Consider the following 27,182-nt stretch of genomic DNA (forward strand, 5'->3'; position numbering starts at 1 on the left):
AATCAGTGAATATGGTTTGTGTCTTTATTTTGAAAGACAGAATCATACTGTGAAGTTCCCTGTGTCGTATCAAGGACTGCGAAGTTAAAGGGGATACATGAGTGACATATGACTAACCCCCCCGCCCCCCAGATATGTTACTGTCACTTTGAGGTAATGCTTCACAGAACAAATGTACTTGCAGTGGATTCTGTTTGACTGCACAATGACTCACGTTAGCTCAGTTGGTGCTTACAGTGTAAATATTTTGAGCTACTGGGAAGTGAAAGCCCTATAGGCTATACTTAGTTCACCTCATTGTAAGTGATTGTAAGTCTGATGCTGTCCCATTAAGATTTAATTCCTTTTTAGTGCTAAATCGACTCAATTACACTTCACATTTCAATTTTTAATTAAATTTGACTCTTGGCTTGCGAAGCTCGAAAGTCCAATTTCAGGGCTCAACCTATTTTATTCTATTAGGCCTATATCCATTCTGCTCTATTTTCCTCTCTTCTCCAGTAATGGCGTTTTTTTTTTTTTTTTTTTTTTTTGCAGCTTTCATATTCAACACTAGACCACTTCATCAGGAGCGTGACGTGGCTGTGGTAACAGCCGTTATACAGCGCAGCAGATTTGGCTGATGTGCGTGGCACGTTAAGTTACCATGAAGTGGAGCTAGTGTGGTTTTGTGTGTGTGTGTGTGTGTGTGTGTGTGTGTGTGTGTAGCAGACAGTGTGAGAAGCGTGTAATAGGCTCACCTGTCCCTGGCTGCAGACTGATGGGCAGGTGGAGAGAATGGAAACCAGATGGAGAGAGGGAGCGATGGAGGAAGGGGAGAAATGGATGCACAGAGTAGATAAGACTGCTGCTGATCTCCCTGCGGGCTGGATGCATGCACATTTAGACTTTTCACATGCTGTTTAAATACTGCCTGATTAAATACACACCATTAAGGAATTAAAAAGAGAAGGAAGGCTAGAGAGTGTAGAAATATTGCTGCGAGGATTGACAGCAGTGGGAAAGAGGAGAGAGCTGTAGAAGAACTGAACTCCTGTCATTTTGCAAACACATCCATGTTGCTCCTTGATTCTTGAACGTTCATTTGTACAAAACGTTTTGCAGTATGTTCCCATTTCCATTACACTCTACATTGCTTGGAGTGCAGTAAAATCTATGAAAGCTATAAATTCGATTTAGTCAAGTTTATTTTTTGCAGGATATGAACGCATTCAACAAGATAGACAGATGCTATCCTCAATATGAGCATATGAGCTTTCTGTAGGGGTCGTGACCAAATATTCCAGATGTCTGAAAAGCATGGGAATAGTCACTTTGGCAAACCTGAATATCTTCTTTTTTTTTGACATACTAATGAATCTGAATGATAACTCTTGGTTATTTTCAACAGGGTGAAGAGGAGGATCGTGCTGACGTTTCGTCCTGTCCAAGGTAAGGTCTTTCTTTTTTTTTTATTTTCCTTGTAGGATGTGTTGTAGATGTCTTTTCTTGTAGCTCAAACACACTGCAACTCAATTGTTTTTCCCTGCTTTTTTTTTTTTTTTTTCATATAAATTTTTATCTACTTGAATTTAGATTTTATGTGGTGCTTTTGTTGCTTGTGCTGACTAAGTTTCACGAGCCAGGGGTCCATGAAGCTCATTTCAATCTCCTTATAAATAGACAAAAGTGTTGCTCCTGCTCTTTGTTTGCCCTGCTCAACCATATCAGCAGTGAATCTGCATCATCTTGTAAATTTGCTCTGCCATCACATGAAATTTTCCCTATCATCACTTTGAAGATGATAGCTCCACTGCTGAGCGCTCTGTATGAAATCAAATCAACAATGGGAGCCACATGTGTGAAAATCCCCAGAAATACTGTGAATCTGTTCAGCATATGTGAGAACAAGGCAGACTGACTATGAGAATAAAGGTCTCTTCCATCAGTGGTAAGCTTCACAATGAACTGCTTTTAGTTGTTGTGTCTGATTCCAAGAATATTTGTTGGGAAATCGGTAGGCTGTTGTGATTCAGCGAGCGATCGCAGCAGCTGTCCCATCCTCATGTTGAGAACCTCTGGCCTGCCAGTACGGTGGTCTCTGCTTCTCTGTCAGTAGCATGTCTCGGGCTGTATCTGGTTGCTGTGGTGACATGCGTGTGTCAGCAGTGGGATGTGTGATGTGTGTTTGTGTGCGTGTGTGTGTGTGTGTGGCGGCGGGCGTTGAAAGGACTCCATGGAGGCGGATAGAGTTCCTCTGTCCAGAAATGCCAGAAACACACACGCACACACACACACACACACACACACACACACACACACACACACACACACACACACACACACACACACACACACACATGTTGACGCTCAGATATGGAAACTTCGGAAATGTGGGCATACAGACGTTACACACCGTCACACAGGCTCACACACACATGGCATGCGCGTAAACACACACTCATAGAGGAAATACGCAGACAGAGTGGACACACACGTAGACAGATATCCAGATTCCAGGCAGGTCACTGCCATGCATTCATACTGACAGCTCAGGACTATAAGGTTACATACAGGGAAGTCCGTGCCTGCCGCAGTGCTTTGAAAACTAATAGTATGTGTACACACTTTTATTCACTCACCGCAACCTGAAGCTAAAGTTTAATGCCACTCATTCAAACTTAAAAATAAAAATCTGCTTCCGAACCTGACAGATTTATTTTTGTACGTGACTGACAGGTGATGTTTGCATACAGAATTAGCAAATGCAAATTGTTGCTAACTCAGCAGCTGTAGCAGAGAATTTGGGAGGTTAAGGGACTTGCTTTAGGGGCAGCTCGACTGCAGTCAATGAAGGGAGGGGAGAGCATTATTCATTTGCTTTCCCTACAGCCAGATTTTCCCCATGCAGGTCTGAGCATTCGAACCCAAGACGCAAACCATCAGACGCTTTAAGCCGCCGCTGACAACCAGGTGCACTGCAACTTATTCACCCCTTAATTCTGTTTCCGCCTTAACCTTAATTGAGTTCGAGTTCAAAACTTTATCCTCCCCCTCTTCCCACTGGGACGGTTTGGCCTGCAGCGAGGCGTATGTCATGTTGCATAATCACAATAAACAAAGAGCTGAGATGGCTAAGAGATTCAGAAACTCAAGACACATGAAATGAATTGGAAAGAGGGAAGGCTCAGGGGACGGAGACTCAGGAGAGTAGCAGGTCTGTCAGTCTGTTACAGGTACGACTGTAAACGGGACTGGAAAAAAATTCTTTCTGAAGTCATGATATATAATACATTATTCTCACATTTATTATGAAGCTGTTAGATTTCAATTATACAGTTTTATTTATAAAGTAAATGTATTTATTCATTGGGCATTAATCTGTGAGTTGGGAGGACAGCGTGAATCTGAGTTGCAGTAGTTCGTAGTTTCTGTGTAAAGCTTCCTGAGAAACTCTGCATAAAAGAAATGGAGTTTATTGACATTTTTCCCACTAAATGAATTTGATTTGATATTTTTTAACTCGGCCACAATGCTAAGTGATTTTAACAGCTCTGAACTCAACACAAACAAAACCTGTCACCCCGTGCTGCCTCCTCTACTCTCACTGGATGGAAGAGGTCAGAGCGACTAATTTAACCCCACACTTATCTATGCCGAAGTCCAAAAAGCCTCTGTGAAGCCGTGTATGAAGATGAGAACCTTCCTCTCCCCCCTCACTCTCTCTCTCTCTCTCTCTCTCTCTCTTTTCCGACGACCGCTAATGCTCCCATAGGCATGCAGGTCAGCAAACTGCTTTGTAGACGCCGCCATGTCATCTACACTGGTACAAGCGCATGCATCTCCTGCCTGTCGTCAGTAATGTGAGAGAGGGTTTTTTGATCCCTCTAGGTCGCCTTGTCGCCAGAATCACCTTTACACACACACACACACACACACACACACACACACACACACACACACACACATACACACACACACAGTCAGTCAGTCAGTCTCCCTCCCTCTACTTCTTTCAAAGTACACACACGTACGCACACACTTGGTTATTTTAGATCGGATCGACGTTGATTTGTCCGGTGTACCCTGTACCCGCAAATTCACTTTTAGTTTTTACAGTTCCGACATTTTCTTGTTTCCTTTTCTGTTTGTGTATGCATTTTGGATCAGTCATTCTAGTCTTCATGGTTTCTGTCTCACTCCCGACAAGTGAGAAAGAGCGAGTGTGTGTGTGTTTGTTACCAAAGAGCCTGTCTTGCCCTAATGGAGTCGAGATTACCTGAGAGCTCCTCTAAGTTCACTCATCATGTCAAGCATCAGGATGTGTTTTTCCTCACTTTTTGGAATATCTAATATTCCCTCCTCTTGCCCACAGCATCTCTTAATGGAGGTCATTAGTTATCACTGGACACCAATTTTTTTCAGTTTTGTAACATAACCCACTTTGAGACAGAATGAGAGGTAACGGAGGATATGGAGTACACTGCGAGTGGAAAAAAAAAAGATCATATAATTGCTCAAATATTTATCAGAGCGATTGTAAACAAGTGAAATGATTTCAGTCTAGTGATAGAAATCTCATGATAGAAATACGACAAAATTCCATTACTGATGAAAATGTCAGAGAATGAGCTCCAAGGACATGGAGCTTTTGCGTCACTTGTTTTTCCCGTTTCTGCTAATATCATAGAATGTTCCATAGGCAAGATGGACATTTATTTTTTTGCCTTATATTTCCAGACTCAGGTCAGGCAACAGTATTAGAGGTCTATCACTGGTTAGCATCTCTGTTCTAGTATTGTTGACATGGGAGTGATAAGGCAAGGAATAATACAACACCAGTGTTGTTCCGACTTTGCAGACAAGGCATCATTTCATTCTCGCTCTCTCTCTCCCTCTCTCTCTCTCTCTCTCTCTCTCTCACTCTCTCGCATGATTCCAGGCTTTGTTGACAGTCCAAATGTAGCCTATGCACATTGACAAGACGATATTAAGATCAGCGCCGGTTGCCATCTCTGTGACCTAGAATTGCTGACAAGGGAGTGATAAGCCAAGGAATTGTATTAACCCAGCCATGTCCTGCCCATGCTGACAAGACGTTATTTTCTAGCCCTGCTGCTGCTGCTTGCTGTTAGACAGCTCTGAAAGACATTGGCGGCGAACGCTACTGAGCACAGTGTGTCTGCTTTGTAAGGTACTGTTGCTGACAAGCCCGGGTCCTGTGGTTGTAAGCCCTATTGACCAGGGCACAGTAAGGGCGGGGAACAGAATTAAAGCTAGCTATATCGTCTATACATGTTGACAAGACACAAGCGGGCGCTGCACTAGCCTGCCCAGCCTCTTGTTGCTGACAAGACACTGGATGCTTGGTGACAAGCTGCTTGCTATTCCACACCCATGTTAGCATGGCTAAGGTCACGTTGACATCTGCAGTCTGGGGAAACTTGAGCCTATCTTTCCAGCAAACATTGTGAGTGTGTACATGTGTGTGCCCATTGATAGGGATTAGCAAAGATGTGTGAGCCCGGCTCCCGGGGATGGCCCTGGTTGCCGGTGGAGGTCAATGCATGTGTGCTCTAATGTCTATGAGTGTTTGTGTGTTTGTGAATGTGAGTGTGTGTGTGTGAGTGTGTGTGTGTGTGTGTGTGTGTGTGTGTGTGTGTGTGTGTGAATATTTGCCAGGCGGTGGGGGGTTAGGCCTGGATTGCAATGACAATGGCGAGGAATTTAAATGAGAGAAAAAAGGGGATAAGGGACGTTTGCAAGGAGGATGGAAGAGGCTTTGGCACCATTGTTATTCTTCCTCTTTGTCATTCTGCCTCTCTATCTCTCTATTACAAATCCCTTGCTCTCCGTCTCTCTCTCTTTGCTGCTACATTTCTCACAAAATCACTCTGTCTGCCTCTCTTGATTTTATCCCAACTTATCCCTATCTCTGTTTTCTCTGTGTGTGTCTTTCCACCCTTCTTAATATATCTCTTATTCTGAGGGCTTTTCCCTCCCATCTTGCTCTGAAGAATCATAAGTGAGTAACTCTATGCCAAATTGTCTAAGTCAAGATTTTTACCCTCAATTCCGATTCAGGTTCTGGCCAGTGTTAAACAGCTGTACTGGCTAACTTGTCCCATGATGGAAGCAGCTAGAAATAAATGTACACATGTGCTGTTTGTCAGTGGAATCCAGATGTTAATGAGCTATGAACGGTATTAGACGAGCTTAGCCTTTAAAGTAATAGTTCAACATTTTTGGGAAATATGCTCACAAGCAATCTCATATGTGTGAACTGTTACTCGATGACAGGGGGGCGTAGTGACTGTGCGCAGCATCCCAAACTCTAGTTGTTGCATTGGGTTGCCAGGTTTGGTACCACTGTGCCTTCACGGAGACAAAAAAACCTAAAACCTGCGCTCATGCACGTAACATTTACTCAAAGTTGTCCGTGGTGTATCGTTCTGTTTGTTTGTTACACTTCTACTACTCTGAATAAGAAGTGTCAGAAATGTTGGACAGGTTCCATTTTTCCCAGTCCCTATTTTAATATCTCTCATTCAGTGTCACCTTACTCCCTCCGGTGAGTAGCGTGTTTTGTTTTTTCCATCTGCCTGTGAGTCGCTGCCTCTTCTGCTGTGTCTCTCTCTGTCACTCGCCCTGTCTCTTGTGTTATTACCCCAAGCAGTCTGTGGTCAAATGTAGCCCAGCTGCTAATATAACCACTTTCAAAACAGACTCATTGATTTTAATCTCTCTCTCTCTCTCTCTCTAGCTATGTGTGTCTATCTCTCTCTCACACACATACACACACACACACACACACACACACACACACACACACACACACACATGCATGCATATATGCTTTCTCTACCCATCTCCGTTTGCCCCCCCGCCCCCCACCCCTTTGCTCTGTAGCGGCTCTAATTGCGATCAATTAGGAAACTTCAGAAGGCTGAAATGGGAGCTGTGACAAGGGGCATCCGCTGAGCTGGCAGGGAGAGAGGGAGAGAGAGAGAGAGAGAGAGAGAGAATGGAAGAGTGAGAGATATAGGAAAGAGAGAGGTGGTGGTGGTGGTGGGTGGGGGGACCGGTGTCATAGGAGTGTAGAGTGGATGGGAGGGGCGGAGGAGGGAGAAGTCCAACATGGTGTCGAGAGATGAGCTAATGGTAATAGAGTGATTGATGTGGCCACAGCAGCTGAGAATCACATTGTTTTTCATGCCAGGTATCGATTCCTCAGACCTCTTGTTAGCTTTGGGGCGCAGCGGATGGGGCATGGCACTAACACTGCCATGGTCAGGGGTTGTATTCCCACCTGAACTTGAATGCAGTCGCTCTGCTGAAAGGTGGTGTGAACAAAAACACTGTACTCTAAATTCTGAGCATGGCAGCTGGACAAAGAGACTTGCAAAAAAAAAAAAAAAAAAAAAAAAAAAAAAAATTGATTTCAGGAGACGGCTGCATTGTAACATGAGCACAGAAAGAATTGTTTTTGCTTTTAGGAATTGATTTGATTTATTTTGTTGTTGTTGTTTTTAACTAATTCTGCTCAATGCAGCTTTGCTCAGTGTCTCCAAGTAGCAACAAGATGTAACTGTGAAATTAGAATTTCTAAAAATTCTCATGAATAGTTTATCAGGTATAACAGGTCTGTGATGCTTTAGACTGAAGAACAACAGCACATGTGAAAAATAAAAGATCTAGCTATATATGTAGAGCTGGAGGCACTTTAACGACAGTTCTTTTGTTTAAGCATGGCAACAAAGACCCAAGCCGAGCTTCAGAACACACCTTTTTACTTTACATATTTACGTGTTTACCATGAACGAATTTAGTCCATCTACATTACTATTTTCCTTTGTCTTGATCTAATCTTGATAGAACAACCGTCTTTTACTGAAATAGATGACAACCATAAACTGTATTTGTACAGCGCTTCTCAAAGCGCTTTACTATGCAGAATGAAACACACATAATAAAAAAGATAAAGTAAAATAGTGATTGCTGTTTGTACAGGTTTGCAAGTCTTCGACGTGAAACATAGAAACTTCAAAACATCAAAAACATCCTGCTTCAAAAAAAAGAAAAGAAAAACGCTCATTGCCTGCAGGTGGCTGTCTAAATTGTCAGTAGTTATTACTGACTTTCTTTACCTGTAGATGGCGAACGTGAGTTTGTCTACACCTGTGCAACTCATGTGACTCAGCGACTTGAGCGATACCGGCCTGGACTTGTCTCATGAGCTTCACATCGCCGACTTCTTCTCACCGCACAGATATTTTTGATAGCATCCACATGTGAGGAAGTGTCTGTTTGCAACTAACTACAGGAACTACACTCCCAGTGAATGTAATGGGGATGAATGTAGCTGATCAAACAGAGACCCAAGTCTCAACTTTCCCCTTTTATTCTCATTGTCAATTTGTTGACATAATGTTTTACAGACTGGCCCCTAAACACAACGCAGTCTCCAAAACAGCTTTGCTTGAACAGTCTTTTACAGAAAAACAAGAAACTTCTTCCAGTTAGAGTCAAGTATTCCCTCCCCCAAGGCAAAGATTATAAATAGTATTATTATCCGGAAATTTTCCTTCACAGAGACTAGAGCGTGCTGGTTGCCTTCAGCTTTCTGAGGCAACAGCTGAAGAATGTTTCGACTGCAGCGATTCTACAAGATTCATGTTATTTCATGCTGAGCTTAATGTGCAGATAAAAATAAGCTGGTTGTAAATAAATCTAATGGTAATTTTCGTACTGTTCCTGTTAGAGATACAGTGTGTGTGTGTATGTGTGTGCGTGTGTGTGTGTGTGTGTCGGCAGCCTTGGGTTTGTTAAATGTTTCTGTTCTTGATACATATACTCGAAGCTGAGAGCCTCTGGTCTCATGTTTAGCTGCCTTTGCCTTGGGGCATACAAACCCTTTTATCTTGTCACCCTAATGCATGTGTGTGTGTGTGTGTGTGTGTGTGTGTGTGTGTGTGTGTGTGTGTGTGTGTGTGTGTGTGTGTGCGCCTGTGTGTGTTTGCGTAAGAGAGAATGAGAGAGGGAGAGGAAGAGAGAGATAGCAAGAGAAGGAGATGGGAGGATCAATACTAAGCCGTCAGGAGGTCTGCTACTCCCAGAGAGAGAGAGGGAACAGGACACCCATCAGAGAGTGGAGAGGGAGAAAATAATAGAGAGAGAGAGACAAAGAGAAAGGAGTGAAGAAGAAGAGAACAAGGTAGAAAGAAAAGGGACAAAGGAAAAGAGTAGGGGGGGAGAGAGATGAATGGACAGTGGAAAAGTAACAGGAAAGAGAGATAGATGGGGATGGGGATGGGAAGGGAGAGTAGATGTGGCCAGTGATAAATGAACAGATAGAAGGGACAGGAAGTACGGGGAGGAAAAGAATAATGCAGATGAAAAACTGAACAAAACGAAAGAGGAGGTGAGGAAGAGGGCAAGTGCAGGGCTGCAGTGAGACGACAGGAAATTGTAACAACTGAAACAAGTTGTAAAAGGTGGAAACGCAACAAAAATAAGGTGCCTTTGACATTATGGTCAAGTGTTAGACAAAGTGCACCGAACCAGACGATGCTGAAATAGTAGGTACGCTACACAGTGTAATTTAAAACAATACAGCACCGACAATACAGCACCAGCTTGAAAAATGATCAATACTACACAGACGTTCGATTATGATTCATCGTTGTTCAGAGGCAACTGCACGGCATGCATGCATATATCTTTCATTGTGTCCAACCCCGTCCGAGTCACGTCAACTATACCGACTATATATCAACTATCTATACATATATACACATAAATATATGTAGATGTATATATGACACATCCATTATTACCCCCATTATTCTAAAACACAAAATCAGAAAACAGCCAGTGCGTTCCCCTAATCTAGTTCAAGCATCTTTGAGCTGGACAATAAACCTGCTCATCTCTTCAAATGAGAATATAAACCCCTCAAATCTTAAATCAAAGAGCGAAGCCGTTGCATAACTGGAAGATTTCCGATTTGATCCCTAAAATGCGCAAATGTGTCCATCAAAATGTCAGGTGTCCCGTTTAAAAGCAGCATTGTTGTGCAACGTGGTGTCTGAACGCCTCAGATGTAAATGCCAACCTGCGCCTCTTTGTATCTCCTGTCTCCCGTGCAGTGTCTGACACAGCATGAATGTATCTGCTGCAAAGTGGATGTTTTCTTTTCCCAGCATGCCTCACAGTGACCAGGAGTCCGTGCACTTTTACAGAGAGCGACTCCGGTGGGATTTAAACCTGGAACTCTGGCAGTGCTCCTGCCACACAACAGCTCCTGTCGATGAAAACAACAACAACAACAAAAAAAAAAAACCCCACCAAGTGTATTTATAACATTCATTTTGATGTATAATTCAGCGAACATAAACATGAAATGAGGAGAGAAGCGAAACTGTATCCCACAAGATCTAAAAGCTTCGACTTGACACCCATAATGAATATTTAAACCCTGATGACCTTACCCCGCGCATGTATGTAAATGATTTATTGTTCTGCCTCCCACATGTCTATTTTTATACCTTTTGTCTTTTTTTTTTCATACTTGTCTCACCTCTTTTTTTTTTTCATCTTCTTCTCTTTCTTCTTCTGACACTTTTTTTTTCATGTTGCTGGCTTGCTACTTTTAAAATCCTTAACTAAGACAGATGGCAGTGAGGTGTGAGCCTGAGAGCTGCAGAAGAAGAATAGTTTCTGCAGAAAGTCAAACTAAGAGAAAGAAAGAAAGAAAGAAAGAAAAAGAAAGAAAGAAAGAAAAAAGAGTGAATCATGTGATCATCTGTGAATTATCTGTGAATATCATCAACTGTAATTATCTCTCCGCAGTGTATTTCAGCCCCCGATGATTAAGTTTCTTAATGGGCTCTGGGAATAGTATTATTTAATGTAGGGGAATAAGATTGGGAATAATACCCCATTATTATTAAACGCATTCGAGATGAAGAATTTCAGTTGTGAGTTTCGTTATACTTGGGCCAATAATGACCCAGGTTCCTTAATGAAAGAAATGACTCTGAGGCATAACACAGTTTTTCACAATGAAGCAAAAGGATATAATGAAACGTCTCTTCCCCATTAATGCTTTATCTGCTTTGTAACGTGACAGGAAAAGGAGGAGGCTTTTGTGCTTTAATACAGAGGTTCGCTTAATGATTTTCTGATGTTAATCAGTGCAGGAGGCTCAAGTCGGAGATAGATTTTAAAAAATACCATATTATTCTTATTATGGTGAATATAGAAAATGCAGAAGTCATTAAATTGTACTGCAATGGTAGTATATGTGTTTTAAAACATACTGATAATGATACTGGTATTGATACAGATATGGTATGTGAAGAAATCTTGAGAGTTAAACTGCTTAGCTGGATTAGTAATAGAGTAAAGGTGATAATGCTTTATACGTCATATGACTGATATTAGCATTAGTCAAATAACATCTTATGGATTATACATTGGCTTTAAAAAGCTGGGAATCAAACCCAAGTTCTTTTTATTGCTGATTAAAACTGTCATGTATCCAAAAGCTGGTATCAAATATCTGGTCAGATTTATATTCTTATTGTTCGATCTGGTAGTTCCTGATTTAAATAAAAATTTTGAACTATTTTATCCATGTAGGTTTTGTACAGAACATTAGACCTCACTGTGTATATGTATATAGAACACACAGTACAGTATGTCTTAAAATGAGCTATCATTAATAGAGTTAGAATGAAAGGAGGTAATGTGTTTAATCCTGAAGTCTGAAATCGACCATGAAAAAACAACAATAACAAAAAAGCGTGCATTCTCACAAATTAGCGCCTGACACCAAACTACAGCGAGCATAATGGACCCCTAACAATCCACTTTCCCAGGTCAGGTTATCTAATATTAGACAGATTCAGTGATGAAGACCAGCAGACTCATTTATAACAGAATATGGCTTCGCAACCTGCATCTCTGTCTGTCTCAAGGTTAGGGCTCACAGGGGAGGAGAGGGATCACGTTACACTAATGCATCATGGCTGCTGGAGGACACACATGCACACGCCCCGTCACACACTGTCTCACCCTATCGCTCTCTCTCTCTTTCTCTTTCTCTCTCTCTCTCTCTCACACACACACACACACCCACACACACACACCCTTGTGAGCTGATACCCTTGTACAGGTCTGAGGCATGGCCGTGGCCTTGTGTTATTGTGCCCTTGCAACCTGCGAGCAGTCTGCTGTCTGTCTCTGGGCAAATCTCTTGTCTCCAAAAATAAACTGAAACCATGTACAATCGCTAAAGGCCTGCCTGAGGTTAGAAAGCGGCAGAGCAGTAAATTTCAATTGAAGCTCTGTGTTAGGAGATATCCAGCATAAAATTGTGACAAAATTGATTGGTGGCAGGAAGGTTAATTTGGGGAGTTTAATATTAGAGAATATTCAGTGATATTATAAGCACAATATACTGATATTTAGAGCTTTAGAATTTGCTTTTGAAACCCTTTTGCTCACATAACTCGTGTGTTTTTATAGTACATAACCCAGAAAACTTTAAACATTTATATTAACTTCACGTGCAAAAACACCATGGAGTGTCAGATATCCATCTGTCCACCTTTAATCCTTGTGTTACCCGATTATAATGACAGTGCTGAATGTCTCAGTGATTTCCATGTTTTATCTACAATAGTGATAAATGTCCGTCACAATTTTCCCAAAGATAATTCAATTTACATCGATTTAAAACACCTAAAAGCAGCAAATCCTCACATTTAGGGAGCTGGAACTAGAGAGTATTTGGCCTTTTTTACTTCACAAATGGCTTTAGTTGGCGATGGTAGTGATAGTGGTGTCACAGCTTGGCCCGATGACTGTGACAAACGGGGGTCTCGTCCAGGCATCTGAACCCGTGACCTCTGATTGCTGAACCGCTGCAATATGAAAGACTGGACCAACCAGCTAAAAAGTTATGATTACCTCCCATAATGGTTGGTACTGTGTTGCGCACTTCACCAAATTTGTAACACGCAAACTGTGATTTGCAACCGCATACTACACCTGAGCATGTGAGAACCCTGTAGGGACTTGTGGTGAATTTCTCCACGCAATTTCTGAATGTTAAGTGAAGTTGTCAATTTAAAGTATATTTTTTGGGGCTTTTTATGCCTTTATGATAGCACAGTAGAAAGAGACAGGAAATGGGGAGGCAGAGAGAGGGGGAATGACCTTCAGTAAAGGGCCGTCCGATGCGGGATTCCAACTGGGGCCGACTGCGGCGAGGACTGTAGCCTCTACATATAGGGGGCGCCTGCTCAACCAACTGCGCCACTCGACGCCCCTGAAGTTGTTAATTTAGTGCCTCACAGATGAGTCTTTATGAATCAGGACGCCACTATTTGTGTGTGTAAGCACTAGCTCTCTATTTTGAATCAGCCCCCAGGTCGGCACAATCACAGTTCCCGCTTAGCTCCACGTCTTCAGTCTAACTTCGTACATATAAAGTAATAGCAGCATTTTGGAGCAGCAAACAGAAGGGTTCGCAAGTCAAACAGCAGTTAATTGGGATGGGAGGAGGCTGAGAGGCGCTGATGTGTCATTACTGAGGCAAACCCGAAGTCTACCTGCTGATGCTGCGTTCCTCCTGCTAATAATGTATTCATCCTGTTCCAGCGTTTGTCACAATGTGCGGAGATTGCAGATGCTCGTCAGATCATCCGAACCACCATGAGTGCGTCCTCACAGCCACGAGTCTCTGTAAAGTAGAAGCCTTCATCTCCATCTGTGCACCCATCATCCATCCCATTTAGCCATCTATCCATTAGCGCTGAAATGGTTAGTCAATTAACACAATTGTTGATTCAGTATCTTTGCATTTCGGACCGTTAGTCAGACCAAAGCAATATATGAAGGCGTCCCCCCGGACTCAGGGAAATTGTTGTGGGAACTTTTTCACCATTTGACATCCTGTAGCTAAATGAGTAATTGATTAATATGAAAATAATGATCCCATCATCCATCCATCTGTTTTACATATCCGCTCTCTCCCCGTTCCCCAGCGTCCTGTGAGAGCTGCAGCCTATCCCACAAAGCGGGAGGTGAAAGGCAAGGAAGCACTGTCTGTAGTCTATAGCGCGGGGGCTAACACACAGACAAACACTTTCACACTCGCACGTAAAAAAAAAAAACAACAAAAAAAAAAACCTATGGACATTCACACTGACAGAGATAAAGGCCTCCCTGTACAGAATAGATTCACTTCCATGGGGCCTTGCAAGAGGGTTACAGATTGAAATTTCCATCGGGGAGACCGACCGTTGACCTCTAATATTAAGAGAAGACCAGAGTGCAGAGGAGGTCATTTTCGCTCTGAATGACATTCTCTCCCTCGCACACATACACAAACATGCGCACATATATGCGCTCTCTCTCTCTCACACACGCTCTCTCTCTCTCTGCTCGGTGTAGTGAGAGGGCCTTATTGTGTGAGCCAGAGGAAATGCAGACACAGCAGAGGACAGGCCATCCATTGATCTGAGTATAGACTCCTCTCCTTCTCAGCCTCACTTCTCCTTTCTCTCTAGCTGCTATCCCACACTGTTTTCTTTTTCTTTTCTTTCTCAACCCCTAGCTTTGTTTTTATCTGCACTTCTCTCTCCTGCATATAGTTTTGTCTCCCTTTGATCTAACACCCCCTCTTTCTCTATATTATCCTTCTCTGGGCCATTTCTGCTACTCCTCTCCCTCTGCTTGCTTGTATCTAGTAGCCCTGCTTTCTCCCACTCTCCTCTCAGCCTTTCTGACTCCACATCTCTCTCTGTTATCGCTATCTGCCAAAAATCATCCATGCTCTCCCTTTCTCTTTGCTATTTCCCTTCACTTCTTCCTCACTTCCTGTCCGTCTCTCGAATGACTTACATGGTTTCCTTCCCATTCTCTCCTGTCTCCCACCGCTCATGCTGCTTCTAGGTGGACAGATTTGGTCGAAAACAGAGAAAAGTAAAAGAAAAAGCAGAAGATTGTGGCAAGAAGGATGAAAAATAGAAGTGAAAGACAGAATGAGGAGGGGGGGGTATCAGGGAGAGGGAGGAAAGAAAGGAGGAACAGTAGAAATGAGAAGAGGAAGCAATGAAGGAAATAGTGTGAGAAAGAGTGCGGGAAAAATGTAAAAGGAAACAAAGAAAGGAAAGGAAAATTCAATGACAATAAGGAGAGAAGTGGGTTGAAGTTAGTGAGGAGGAAAGGAGGGAATGAAAAATGAAAAAAAGGGAAGGGGTGATGAGTGGACCAAAGGATGGAAGGGGTCAGAAGGAAGGAAAGGAGGAAGGAAACCAATACAGAGAGCAGAATGAAAGTAATGACAGGTAGTTTGTATGGTAAAAGGTGTTGAGGCAGGCACAGAGCTGATCAGGAGGAGGTGATTTAGTGAGCGCACGCACACGCACACACACACACACACACACACACACACATACGCTGCAGCTTTAGTGATGGTCGAAGCAATCCTCTGGTGACTGGTAATCCTTCTGTGTACATCTCTCCTCATCTCCTTCACTCCTTTGCCTCATGCGCTTCCCTCCCTCCCTAACAGCTTCACCAATTTCCCTCTCCACCTCTCTCCTTCACCGTCTCCCTCCCTTCTTCTTTCTTTGCTCTGACACTCACTTCTTGCTCCCTCCCTCCCTCCCTCCCACCTCCCTCCTTCCTCTGTGCCCCTGCTCCCTTCCTGCTGGACAAGCTTTTATATGAGCCATGTGGACCTCCCTAATGACATGTGGACGTGTGTGTGTATGTGTGTGTGCGTGTGTTGAAGGTGCTGACATGTGTACGTGTGTCTGTGTGTCTGCGTGTGTGTGTGTGTGTGTGTGTATTTGAAGTGCTGACGCGTGTGTGCATGATGGAGGTGCTGACATGTCTGATCGCGGTGTGGTTCTCTTACTGAAGTCGTGCCGACGGCCTCTTACCTTTGAAGAGGCCAGCGAAGAGAGGAGGAGGAGGAGGAGGAGGAGGAGGGGGAAGGGGGTGAGGGGCAGTGAGAGAGGAGGAGAAGAAAAATTAGAGGAGTGCAGGACCAAAAGAAGAAGCCAAGTGGTGACACTGGAATGCAACAGAAGGGGAAACCCTTCCTTCCTAATATTAAACTCAAATGTGTATCATATTTTATATCCAGTGAAATCGCGCGAGTAGTTGCAAAATGAGAGATGCAGCAAAGCCGAAACCCGACTCCAGCTCCCCCTCCAGAATCCAAAGTGGATGAAAAGCACTTATTTCATGTCATTTTCAAGTTTCATCCGCAGTCAATAAAACACGCTATTTTACCTCATCCACAAAAGAGTCATGAATGTCTTCAATAATTAGCAATAGTTAAAGCATCGTTAATAGGCCTACGCAAAGCTCTTCTGATCACATAGCTCCTCTTCATAGATTCAGGAAAACTCTCTCTCTTCTGCTGTAGTTTTTACCTCAGAATAAAATAAAACAAGCTCTAAAGCTAAAGGCCTTGACAGAGGTTATATTTTCATACAACAAAAGCAGGGGCCTTGTAAAAGAGACACAGACAACATGCAGGTTTGGTTTGGCTGCTAGTAGTACTGATGTGTGGAAAAATAAAATATAGAAATAAATGTACTGACTGTTTGATATAAAATGCAATGACTGTATTGAAAGGTTTTCAGGCTAGAATGCAAAATTGATTGAATGGGTGTCAAGTAGAAGATGTGAACTTGAGATGGAGGGGAGAGAGGAGACGGAGTGGCAAGTTCTTTCACTCTTCACGGTACCTATCATCGGTTTGTTGATCCACGCCATGTGTGCGAGGCATCTTGATTTCCTCACATGTTGTTGACACAAGGCTTCCTCAGTAGTCTCATCTCTTATTGACTTGAATTCTCTCGAAGGCAAAACACGCTGGTGGCATTATTCTAATTCTGCCAAATAAAGTATAGCACGAAAGTAATGAAAAGAAATAAAACTACAGTTACATCTACAAGAGATAAGTCTGTACTGTAGGTACAGTATGACACTAAAATGCATCTAGTATATCTATATCTATATATTGTTTTTCCTTCATTCCACACATCAGACAGAGGTGTTTGTCTGACGCTCTCTGAGCACAGCTGGACATTTGTTTGTCTGTCTCACCGAAAGGCAATGCACTTCGGTGAAAGGTGAAAGTTGACATTCTCTGTTTTTTTGTTTTTTTTTTCGTTTTTTTCGTTGTTGTTTTGTTTTGTTTTTTAACCCTCTGTGCTACTGTGTGTTTCTAAGGACCTAGCACTCCTCCAGTGGTCTGATGAAGGGAGCTTTGTGGAACTGAAGCACTATAACACCTGTTTGAAGTGCTATAGTCACGTTTGAAAGATGAAAGGAAAAAAGAAAAAGAGACTCTATAATAGACTCTAAGACAACAAAATGTAATACAGAGTGTGCACATACACACAGACATACACACACACAATCATACAGCCAGCAGTATATATATATATATATTTATCTGAAAAAGAGAAAAATGAAAGTGTATGTGAACTGACTGTTTGTACTGTAAGTATTAAGCAGTCATTGTAAAGACAATGATCTGTTCACACAGTCACATTCAGGAGACTCCCTGGTCACCACAAGGTTAACTATTTATTAATGCTTCAAAATGAATGAAATTTATATTTCGATGAAAATTAAATGATGTGCCACGTACAAAACGTGTCCCGCTTGGCCCTGTTGCACATACAGTAAGTGGCTGTGGGGTCCCAGAAGTTAGTGTAGGAAATGTTTGACAGTGCAGCTAGTTAAGAGTGATTGATGCCCGCAGCCCCTCTCAGCTGTTAAGGAGAGATGAGGGGAAACAAGTGATGCAAATCGGATTGGAAGCTGCCTGCTGGCTTCTGACTTCAGGAATGGTGATTAAAAACACATTATGACAAAGACAACATCTGGCGGTGCATTCAAAGTGTCAGCCGAACGGTAGTGTAGCGCTACATTAACCCGGCAGAACATGCACAGAAGATGAGCGGTGGGCCGCAAAACTCCAAACCCCATTCCAAACGATTTTCACTGCTTGATGACGCTTTGAGAAGAAAAAAACAAAACAAAACAATCACTGAGTAATTAGATTCGTTGTCATGATACGTTCTGATCTCCTGAAAATTGGCTATGAATTCAGTGTAATATGTCTAATTTTTTTTCTGATTTACACGGAAACTCTTATTTAAAAGTAAATCAAGCTCGATTATATCGGCCTGCAAAAGAACTGTGGCCCTGGTATCTCAAAAATTTGAAACAGTAATTTGTGAACTTTTCTCATTGATTTCCATAAAATAATTAACCATGTTTGCTTCGGTGTGCTTTGGTCCCAAGATAAAGATTGTGTCACCCATCAGTTATTAAAAAATGGTAATTAAAAGCAAACTAAACAAGGTTGCTGGTGCTGATACTGTAAGGCTGTTAGCTCAGTGTAGCACCGTCCTAACAAAGCGTGTATGGGTGATTGTCAGGATGAGTTTTACTCCAGACCAGACGACTTGTCGTCAAGGTCAATCAACTTACTGCCTTTGAGGATGGATGGCAGTGTCAGGTCTGATTGGCCGTGACGTACATGAACGCAACAAAGTCAACAACAATTAAATGTTCAGAATTTATGATTCAGTTCTTAGAGATGTTTCTCCATCATTAATGTTTATCCTTCAGAGACAGAGTTATTTCTGTTGCAGATAGCATTAAGAATAGTGAAATCAGATTCTGTATATTATACTGTAGCTTCTTTGTATTATACTTATTTTTGAGTCAGTGTTCATAAGACAGCAACAGTCTGAAGCTGGTGGATCTGTTTGATAGTCGTGACATTTGCCAAAACACTGCTGGTTTTAATGGGTTTTACAACCTCTTGAGATTAAATAATCTCCTCACTTCTGTTGAGAGGGCCACAAAACACAAAAATACCAAGGTCAGTGGCAATCCATCATTCTGTTGTTATGCACTGGCAGCTTGACATTAAAGCCAGAAAAATTTTGATTTTCACTACAGCAAAATTAACAAAACATTTAAAGCAGCTATTTGTGAGTTTTGATATTGCTACATAGCCACCGTTAGCATTAACAGCTGTTAACTTACCAGTCTTGAAAAATGTTACTTCATTCCTTTACTCACCAACAGTTGTCTCCAGAGGTGGAACGCAACACCAATGTTAACTCTTGTCTCTATCACGTCTTTTCGTCTACTGAAGTTAGCATGCTAACAAGCTAGCCCGTCTCGTCACTTTCTGATAGCGACTCACTGTATGTAGCCTCAAATCTGCCCAGGAGACATAGCACTGCTCAGAGGGCGCATTATGACCTCTTGTATTATAAAAACAACAAAGATAGAAGCTCTTGTCAACCACCACCCGAAACCACATTCAGCAGCAGAGAAAACGTACAAATAGCCCCTTTAAAGATGAAACTTCTTTCCCATGTTGTCAGTAACTAGGAGTTTTCACATTATAGCCATGTGTGCATACACGCACATGTATGACTGTAATGTATATGTGAGGCGAAAGTGTGTAGTTGCAAACATGCTTCCACGCTATGTCAACAACAATTAAAGGTTGTTGACATAGCATCATGCCTTCACACTGTGTCTTGATGTTTCAACTTCACACACCTATGGTAGTAATGAGGCCGACATCAAACCAAGGACATCAAAAGGTTTTCTGAAGCTTCGATCTATAACTGCTGCCACAGACAGACACAGAGACTAAAGCAGAGAAAATTACAAATGAAGATGTAGAGACCATATGTGAATTCACTAATGAGCTTAATGTGAAGCTCAATAAAATCAATAATTGAGAGTGAGATTCTCAGGCTTGACATGCTCAGTCACAATGTGTGAGTCTCAACAAACAACTTGGTTCACAAACAAACAGTGGCTGTGACAATACATATAAAAATAGTATGAAGAGCAACAGTCATTTGGTGTAGAATAAAGCTGTTTTTGAAGGAATGGAAAACTGTCACTCGTCAAGAGGAACACATCATGCCACCCTACTCTTACATTGGCATTTCCTATCTAAACATTTTGAAAAAATACACTGACAATTTTGTCAATGCGAGTCAAACAAGAGGAGGTAGTAAAAAGTGACACGTCTTTCCTTTAAAGCTTGAAATATTGTGACTTGTCAGTGGGTGACTGTCACTCCCCACTGAGTTAAATTAAAACGGAGTTACTTAAAACCTTTATAATCCTCTCTGCAGATGCATTGCAAAGCCACTGAGATAAATTCTTGGAGGGCGAACCTCCTCGTATCGAGTTGACCGCAGTGATTCCCACACTTTGCGGTGAAGTTTTAAATCTTCAAGATAGTTTTGGTAATCAAATGTGTTAGATGATGCAAGATTCAGAAAGACTTCAAACACATACACTGACGTGCGGCGAGCAAATTAATTCCTGCACTCACGAAGTGTGGGAATTAATGCGATTCAGGGTTAATAAAAAGAAACTTCAGTTAACATGATGAGTTAGGTGATTCAACATCATTTTTTTTTTTTAAGTTTATCCAACTTAATTTCTAATTTCTGTTGCAGCAACGTCTGTTTATATCACAAATTTGTACTCATGTGAACTCACTCATTGTTAAATTACCTGTATGCTGTATCCTGTGGGGTGAATGCCTTAAATAAGAAGAGAACAGGAAGTCTCTAAAGTGTAGTCCATATCTATCTTCATCATGGTTTGTATTGTTTCAATTTTGATAAGAGAGAAAACTCCTCTGAGACATATAAACACGTAGTGGCTTCCATAATCTCACATTTTTCATATCAGAAAAAAAAAGGATTTCTAGAGCAGTAGTTTAGGACCCCTATACAGTCACAAATTAGACCACGGACCCCTTTTTGATAAGACTTTGTCCCAGGGTACCCCATCTGATAAGATTTTTTCTTTTAGATGTTTTATTGAAGAGATTTGAGAAACACTGTTCAAGAGAATTTAACCTTAATGCAAGGCATTTGATGAGTTCAGTCACCAATCCATACGGAATTTAGTCGACTGAACTTATAATTTGAAGCTTTGCATGCCCCAGCTAAAGAACACCAGTAAACAGAACTTTCTGGCTTTGTCACGAATCACAGATTAAGATCTGATGTTATCAGGACTCAGGAGTTTGACTTGTTGACACAATTTCAATTTTAACTTTACACACTGATAATTCAAGTCTCTAAGGCCTTGCAGTTGTTTTACAGTGTGTAGTGGAAGTCAAAGTTATCTCTTTCCTTTTGATTTATTGTGTCTATAATCCATAAGTGCGTCACTACTCTTAATGAGTGTGTTGACTCAAATGCCACTTCATCCATTAAGCTATATACTGCCTGACAGAGAGAGGGAAGCGCCTGCTCTGTTAAAATGACACTGCCAAGATCATGTTGACGGATTGTAGCTTGATATATCAGGGATCTTGGTCACCAGCAGAGACTAAATGTTGGTCTGACTAAAAACCAATGGTTTAACACTATTCCACTGATGCACAGGCTGTAATGTGCCAGCAAAGTCACAGAAGAAGAAGACTACTAGAAAGCTAAATGTGGATGTAAAAAGTTTTGCATTTGAAATACTTTGCAAATGGTCATTGGAATACTATGGTGCTGTGAACTGCAAGCAATTTGAAGATATCACTTTGGACACTGGGAAATTGTGAAAGCCATTTTCAAAATGTTCTGACATTTCATTGTCTGGACCATTAATTGATTAATAAAAAACAATCATGTCTTTTATGAGAGAGAGCTGCAGCTGTTATAGGCAAAAAAAGTAATATAGAGCATGTAATGAATGTTGGAGTCAGCTTTGAGATAAAAGGCAGAGGGATATGCAAATGAGAAAAAAAAAGAAGAAGAAGAAAAAAAAACAAAAAAAACTGCAATGGCCCGGAGTAGATTGTTTGTCTTGCTGAGTGGAGACGTTTAATTTGTCACGGTCGTATTGAAATGTAAGCACACACACACACACACACATATACAAACACAACCACACACAGTTGCAGCCACAAAAACATAAAGATATGGATTCGCACAGACACAAACTGGCACCCACGCACGCACACACGCACGCGCGCACACACACACACATACACATACACATACACACACACTGACTCACACACACACACACACACAGGCACATACATACCTCTGAGACCTGGCCTGGCTCTCCATTGTAAATGCTGCAGTTCATGTGTGTGAGCTGTAGTTGAGTTAGTAGCTAATTAGTTTGGCACAGCAGCGTTCTTCCCAGGCCCTAAATGTGTGTGTGTGTGTTGTGTGTTGGGGGTGCAGTGGAGGGGTTAATCCTTGCTGCTTGTTGTTCTACACCAGTGCCACCCCCCATCCTCACCTCCCGTCAACCCCCAAACTTTCTGCCTGTCTTCCTTCCCTCTTTTTGGCGTTGGCATCCAGTCTGATTCTGTCTGTTTTCTCTGTCTGTCACCCCTCTGTCATTTTTTTCCCCACTTTTTCCCCCCCCATGTATGTGTTTTGTTTCCACACTGCCCATTCCACTGTTTTACTCCCTCTTACCTCATCTTTTTTATTCACTTCCTTTCCAATCCCTGCATGTCCCCACTTCCTCCCATGCATGCATATTTATTCTATTTCTCCCTCTTCCTCCTCATCTCTCACTCCCTAACTCTCCTGTTTTCCCTCTCCATCCATCCATCTCCCTTTATCCCATTTAATGAAAGCCTCTGGTATTGGACTAATCCAGTGGTTGACTGTTCTCAGTGTCTCCCTCGCTTCATTTCTCTGTATCTCCCCGCTCATCCTCCATCTTTGCATTTCTTCCTCTCCCCCGACTCCTGAAAGTCCCCCCCTATCTTTGTAATCCAGTGTCTCTCTCCCTCCACCTTTCTGTTGCTCTTTCTTTTCCCCTTCCTCTCTGTAGACTAATGAAAGTCTGTGGTGTTGGTCTAATCCCCTGGCTGTGTGCTCACAGCCTCTTTGTTGGTCAAATCTGACTAATGCCCTCCGTCTCACTCCACAGCACAGGAGCCTCTTACCTCAGCCCTCGTGGAGACAACACACACACACACACACACACACACGCACACACAAACAACAACCCCATATGACCTGCCTTCTGATTTATTGTTCTTTGCACATTGTTCTTTCTTTATATGTCTGTTTGTATATTAATACTCAAGCATATTAATATTAACACTTGAAGAAATACAGTGGAGAGCTGTTTTCTTTTTTTTTCCATTCACCACTGTTGCATGATGTATGAGAAGTGCCTAGCAGTGAGCTATGTGTGGCTTTTAAAGGTACAATCCCCAATTTTGCTGTGGCAACCAATTTGTTCTCGCTGGTCTCAGAATTTCTCATCCGTGATGTTGTGAAAGTCAGCATGTCAGCCATCCTGTCAAGATACGAGATACGTCTATTTCGGGTGAAACTAGTGGGTATACAACATACGAAAAGTCACACCACCGACAACAATGTGAAGCCGTAAAATCTCAAGCTAATTATGGCGAACCAGATCCACTTTTAAAAATGTGCTTAGCAGCAGCATTAATGATTTACTGCCGCGCTCCTGTGTCCAGATTTTATTTCTTCAGTGCCTGATATTGATTTATGGATATTTCTTATGTTAGCCTCAGGCAACACATTTTAAATGCTGACAGTTCATCAAGATGAGTAAAATTTAGGGATGTCCCTAACTCAGAACTTAACTGTGTGAATACCCCCCCCCCCCCCCACAAGTATGTTCTTCAAACAGCCACTGCTCCTTAGTGCATATAAATAAACTTTCACGATGCTGATATTTTTCTGACTGATTGAGCTTTCACTGCCTCGCAAGATGAGTTTTATTCACCGTCGGCCATCAATAAAAAAAAAAAAACACCCACAGATACCTTTAAAATTTCACGACAACTTTATAATAGATTTTGCATCATCAAAGTTCAAGGGCAATGCTAATGAAAAGAACTCACAACCTCATCTGCTTTGTAAGTGTTATGGATTGCGGTTAAAGCTAAGAGGTAAATCAGTTTCCCTGTTTCTTGGTTGGAATGAAAAGTCACTGAGTCCTTTTTCCATGTGAATGAAGCCTAAAGGCCCAGGAAGCACCTACGTCATGGAGGTCCCTGTGTGGCCACCGTAAATGTTTGGTTGAATAAGACCTTCAGCTTCTCTACGAGGCTCAACAGTAAATCTTTGCATCTACGAGATGCTGTCAGCATTGATCTGACCTTAACTCACCTACCATTGCGCCCAGGCAGCAAGACTGACCCTGACACCTACGCAAAGGCCAAAGCGGATCATTTTCAACCCCATTGTCATCAGTCATAGCCATAACTCCATCCAGGCATGTGCGCAGGTTGATCCTCAAATGACTGCTCTATTATAGGGCAGACAGTGACCTCACATGACCCCCCCCCAGTCATCCTCCCGTACGAGCCTGCAATGTTAATGGCTTATATTGACATACTGATACTCTTATGTCCCAGTAACACACATGCAAATGTTTTAGTCAATGTTCCTTGGTAATTTGGAGTGGCCTGTCAGAAATATGTGCACATGATAAATACAGCATGTGCAGCATTGTGTTTCATGTATTGATTTTTTTTTTTCTTTCCACCATCTTCCTGTGCTTGCTGCTGGCAGCACAGCATCATTGACTTTAGATCATGATGTGATCGTGTGTGTCTGGGTGGAGCATGCTCTGTATGTGTGTGTGTGTGTGTGTGTGTGTGTGTGTATGTCAGAGAGCAAATGCACATGGGAACATGCACTTACTTTTTCTGGGTGGGGTGTGTGTGTATATGTGTGTGCAAGCCCTCATGTGTTTGAGAGTTGGGTTACACAATTCCAACAGTGTTTGTAAAATTTTTGCAGTCATTAGCTTGCCTGTTTATGGACAGTGTGCAATAAATCACGACAAAACATAACCAAACACAAGTGTGTGTTTATCAACAAGAGAAAACTGTTTCGGGCCTTGCACATTTTCAGCTGTGAATGTGACACTGAGGTTAAATTGTTTCAGTCGTGCAGAAACTGCACTGAAATTGAGTTCTAACGTGTTCTAGGGCCAAGTGCGCTCATATAATATAAAAAATGTTTTATATGTAGCTGAGTTGTGTTTTGGGGAACAAAGTAATTGGATTTGTTTGGGAGCAGGTAGGTCTGCAGTACAGGGAGCAGCAAGGTTCATACATATCCTAATCGTTTGATACAATAACATAGCTACCGGCACAAACAGATGAAGACCGCTTGGTAATAAAAGCAAGGTAAAAAAAACAAAAACCAAAACAGACTCATCAGTTATGTAACACTCATTCCTCTGCGTTTCTCTTTTTAATGCATATACTGTCCAATCATCGCACTTTTATTATACAATTTTTCTGATCAGTACGAAGATACTTGTTGATATCACTCAACACATCCTGCAGATGTTTCGCAATGAAACTCTACCAGGAAAAAGCAGAGTTAATGTGAAACATCTGTACAGGAGGACTAGGTTTTTCATCGACTGTAGCTAACAGTGATAAAGAAAATGGCTCTGTAGCGAAACAGTGGTGATATGGCATTGCTTTTTTGTCAGTCTGATGGCAGTAGTTAAATGTGACGGGTGCGGTATCCTGAATATATCGAGATAACAGGTGAACATGGAAGAAATGTGAGTTTCCATTAACCGTATATGTCATCTACAGCAAATTAAAAAGATCGCAGAACAGGGGTGATTCTTACTGCAATACAATAAAATACACAGTGTATAAATGACAAGATTTGCCTCCTAATATAAATCTATTTCCACTTGGTCTAGAAATGTAATTCTACATGTAACAACATGCACACAAAGAATCTGAGCTCTCACACTTTCACAAAGAGAGGGGTTAGCAAGAACTGACTGAACGAGGACAAGACGAAACGCTCATAGAAAATCAGCGAATGAATTATTCTCCATATTGTCCTACTTAATTGTTGTTTGGAAATTTACAAGTGACAAAACTGTCCAGTTTTTCTTTTTTTCTGGGGACATGGGTGCAGACATATATCAAGTTTATATTCGAGAAATTACAGATGGGAAGAGCATGCATGGACTGTGGATCTCGTAATATGTCCCCAGGCACAAAACAAAACAAATGTTTGACAGTTAAGCTTTTTCTCCTGAAATTGTTCTTTCTTGAAAATTAGATACCATTTGAAAAAAAGTGACACCTACTCACTTCTCAAAGCACAGAAAGAGAATAAATTATACATGGCATATTTTAAAGAATAGCGGCGATTGAAGTCTCTTGTCAACATCAATAATGTTTACAGCCTTGCCCTGGATCCACTAGCAATGCTAAATTAGCCACTTTAAGTAATGGGTTCCTTTCCAAGAATGGATATAAAACATCCAAGGATTAAACCCATAGTTTAGCAAGGCCATCACTGCTGTATTTATGCCCTATATGTTTTAAATATAAGAGTTTCACATCAGCTCTCTTGTTTCAAACTTCCCTGTTCTGACCTATTACTCTTCTTTGTGCTCCTTGTAAATGTAGATGACCATATTTCAAACCAGATTCTCTCTTGTGGGATGTTAAACGTGTACAAGTCAGCCAAAGGTGAAATCCAGCCCTGCCAAGGGAGATTTTAAGCTTACAAGGTCTCAGGCAAGACTCCTCTGATTCATAAAGGGCGTGTAGACGGAGCGAATAAATGTCTGTACGTGTGTGTGTGAGAGACTGTGTGTGATCACTAGAAATACAAGGCTATAAACTGTCTCATCCTTTGAGGCATCTAAGGAGCCTTCTGTTTCCCTAACGCTCAAAGACTACAGAGAGAAAATCACTGTGACTTATTTTGTGTTGAAAGTTTAAAAATTAAATTTTACCTCATGCGTAGCTGAAACATGCTGAGAAACCTATTAATAATGAAGAAAAATATAATTCTAATTTTAAAACAACCAAGATTAAATCCTCAATATTCCTTGAAAATTTGAGCTCACTGGAATACAGCTGTGTGATTATAGAGAAGACACAAGGAATCATGGGAAGGATGCACAGAGACAATCAAAGTCAGCTGAGACAAACAAAAAAGGCGGGTGGGACAGACACATACTGAAAACAGCAAGAGACACAAGCCCACAGACATGGAGAGAGTAAACACCAGGGACGGTAAGAGGGACGGGGTGAAAGGTGTCCCCACCTCTCTTGGCACCCCTCTCCAGCTTCCTGTCTAATCCGGCAGAAGCTGCCATGAAATCAG

At 41.8% G+C, this 27,182-nt stretch overlaps 1 protein-coding gene across 1 annotated transcript in view; it reads left to right on the forward strand.

Moving 5' to 3' along the window:
• The first annotated feature begins 568 nt into the window (after window positions 1–568).
• cntfr (ciliary neurotrophic factor receptor) overlaps window positions 569–27,182 on the forward strand; it is a 216,934-nt gene continuing 190,320 nt past the window's right edge. Inside the window, exons 1-2 of the mRNA XM_022769536.1 lie at window positions 569–624; window positions 1,391–1,431. The gene's annotated coding sequence lies outside the window, so the exon portion shown is untranslated. The remainder of the gene's footprint in view (window positions 625–1,390; window positions 1,432–27,182) is intronic.

This window comes from Seriola dumerili, unplaced genomic scaffold, assembly GCF_002260705.1.
Source record: "Seriola dumerili isolate Sdu_G_001 unplaced genomic scaffold, Sdu_1.0 BDQW01003326.1, whole genome shotgun sequence".
In the NCBI taxonomy this organism is placed as follows: domain Eukaryota; kingdom Metazoa; phylum Chordata; class Actinopteri; order Carangiformes; family Carangidae; genus Seriola; species Seriola dumerili.